The sequence below is a fragment of the Taudactylus pleione genome, unplaced genomic scaffold, assembly GCF_031769625.1.
Source record: "Taudactylus pleione unplaced genomic scaffold, aTauple2 ptg000967l, whole genome shotgun sequence".
NCBI lineage: Eukaryota > Metazoa > Chordata > Amphibia > Anura > Myobatrachidae > Taudactylus > Taudactylus pleione.
Window position 1 is genome coordinate 5,810,001 of NW_028285368.1, and position 2,500 is coordinate 5,812,500.

Here is a 2,500-nt window from a genome sequence, read left to right on the forward strand (position 1 = left end):
TGTGCAGTGTTGGGCATGGTTATTATGTGGATGGGAGTCCACCTGGGAATACCAGGTGCTGTAGGTACTTTTATACTGCCATAACATTCTTTTCTATTACATTTTACATTTCATTTTTTCAACTTATCAATGAATTTACATGAGTTAAGAAGTAATAGACGTCTAAATTTAATGCTTTGAGCACCTACAGCCAAACCACACTGGACATGCCCAATCTCGTCTGATCTTGGAAGCTATGCAGTGTTGGGCCTGGTTAGTACTTGGTTGGGAGACCACCTGGGAATACCAGGTGCTGTAGGTATTTTTATGCCGCCATAACATTCTTTTCTATTACATTTTACATTTAATTTTTTCAACTTATCAATGATTTTTCTTGAGTAAAGAAGGAAAAGAGGTCTAAAGTTAATGTATTTGAGCACCTACAGCCAATCCACACTGGACATGCCCAATCTCGTCTCATCTTGGAAACTATGCAGTGTTGGGCCTGGTTAGTACTTGGATGGGAGACCACCTGGGAATACCAGTTGCTGTAGGTAATTTTATACAGCCAAAACATTCTTTTCTATTACATTTTACATTTAATTTTTTCAACTTATCAGTGAATTTACTTGAGTTAAGAAGTAAAAGAGGTCTAAAGTTAATGTTTTTGGGCACCTACAGCCAAACCACACTGGACATGGCCAATGTCGTCTGATCTTCGAAGCTATGCAGTGTTGGGCCTGGTTAGTACTTGGATGGGAAACCACCTGGGAATACCAGGTGCTGTAGGTAATTTTATACTGACATAACATTCTTTTCTATTACATTTTACATTTAATTTTTTCAACTTATCAATGAATTTACTTGAGTTAAGAAGTAAAAGAGGTCTAAAGTTAATATTTTTGAGCACCTGCAGCCAAACCGTACTGGACATGGCCTTTGTCATCTGATCTGGGAAGCTATGCAGTGTTGGGCATGGTTAGTACTTGGATGGGAGACAACCTGGGAATACCAGGTGCTGTAGGTACTTTTATACTGCCATAACATTCTTTTCTATTACATTTTACATTTAATTTTTTCAACTTATCAATGAATTTACTTGAGTAAAGAAGTAATAGAGGTCTAAATTTAATGCTTTTGAGCACCTACAGCCAAACCACACTGGACATGCCCAATCTCGTCTGATCTTGGAAGCTATGCAGTGTTGGGCCTGGTTAGTACATGGATGGGAGACCACCTGGGAATACCAGGAGCTGTAGGTAATTTTATACTGCCATAACATTCTTTTCTATTACATTTTACATTTCATTTTTCAACTTATCATTGAATTTACATGAGTTAAGAAGTAAAAGAGGTCTAAAGTTAATGTTTTTTCGTACCTACAGCCAAACCACACTGGACATACCCAATCTCGTCTGACCTTGGAAGTTATGCAGTGTTGGGCCTGGTTAGTACTTGGATGGGAGATCACCTGGGAATACCAGGTGCAGTAGGTAATTTTATACTGCCATAACATTCTTTTCTATTACATTTTACATTTAATTTTTTCAAATTATCAATGAATTTACTTGAGTTAAGAAGTAATAGAGGTCTTAAGTTAAAGTTTTTGAGCACCTACAGCCAAACCACACAGGACATTCCCAAACTCGTCTGATCTTGGTAGCTATGCAGTGTTGGGCCTGGTCAGTACTTGGATGAGAGACCACCTGGGAAAAACAGGTGCAGTATGTAATTTTATACTGCCATAACATTCTTTTCTATTACATTTTACATTTAATTTTTTCAAATTATCAATGAATTTACTTGAGTTAAGAAGTAAAAGAGGTCTAAAGTTAATATTTTTGAGCACCTACAGCCAAACAACACTGGACATGGCCAATGTTGTCTGATCTTGGAAGCTATGCAGTGTTGGGCCTGGTTAGTACTTGGATGGGAAACCACCTGGGAATACCAGGTGCTGTAGGTAATTTTATACAGCCATAACATTCTTTTCTATTACATTTTACATTTAATTTTTTCAACTTATCAATGAATTTACTTGAGTTAAGAAGTAAAAGAGGTCTAAAGTTAATATTTTTGAGCACCTGCAGCCAAACCATACTGGACATGGCCAATGTCATCTGATCTTGGAAGCTATGCAGTGTTGGGCATGGTTAGTACTTGGATGGGAGACCACCTGGGAATACCAGGTGCTGTAGGTACTTTTTTACTGCCATAACATTCTTTTCTATTACATTTTACATTTAATTTTTTCAACTTGTCAATGAATTTACTTGAGTTAATAAGTAAAAGAGGTCTAAAGTTAATATTTTTGAGCACCTACAGCCAAACCATACAGGACATGGCCAATGTCTTCTTATCTTGGAAGCTATGCAGTGTTGGGCATGGTTAGTTCATGGATGGGAGACATCCTGGGAATACCAGGTGCTGTAGGTACTTTTATACTGCCATAACATTCTTTTCTATTACATTTTACATTTAATTTTTTCAACTTATCAATGAATTTACTTGAGTTAAGAAG

At 37.0% G+C, this 2,500-nt stretch overlaps 1 non-coding gene and 6 pseudogenes across 1 annotated transcript; all 7 read left to right on the plus strand.

The window, feature by feature from the left end:
• The first annotated feature begins 182 nt into the window (after positions 1-182).
• Positions 183-301, plus strand: LOC148456386 (5S ribosomal RNA). Its single transcript, XR_015873651.1, has one exon. It is a non-coding gene; the product is annotated as a 5S ribosomal RNA (ribosomal RNA).
• A 116-nt stretch (positions 302-417) lies between these two features.
• Positions 418-536, plus strand: LOC148456387 (5S ribosomal RNA; annotated as a pseudogene).
• A 116-nt stretch (positions 537-652) lies between these two features.
• On the plus strand, positions 653-771 carry LOC148456388 (5S ribosomal RNA; annotated as a pseudogene).
• A 351-nt stretch (positions 772-1,122) lies between these two features.
• On the plus strand, positions 1,123-1,241 carry LOC148456389 (5S ribosomal RNA; annotated as a pseudogene).
• A 115-nt stretch (positions 1,242-1,356) lies between these two features.
• Positions 1,357-1,475, plus strand: LOC148456390 (5S ribosomal RNA; annotated as a pseudogene).
• A 351-nt stretch (positions 1,476-1,826) lies between these two features.
• On the plus strand, positions 1,827-1,945 carry LOC148456391 (5S ribosomal RNA; annotated as a pseudogene).
• A 116-nt stretch (positions 1,946-2,061) lies between these two features.
• On the plus strand, positions 2,062-2,180 carry LOC148456392 (5S ribosomal RNA; annotated as a pseudogene).
• Positions 2,181-2,500: the final 320 nt, after the last annotated feature.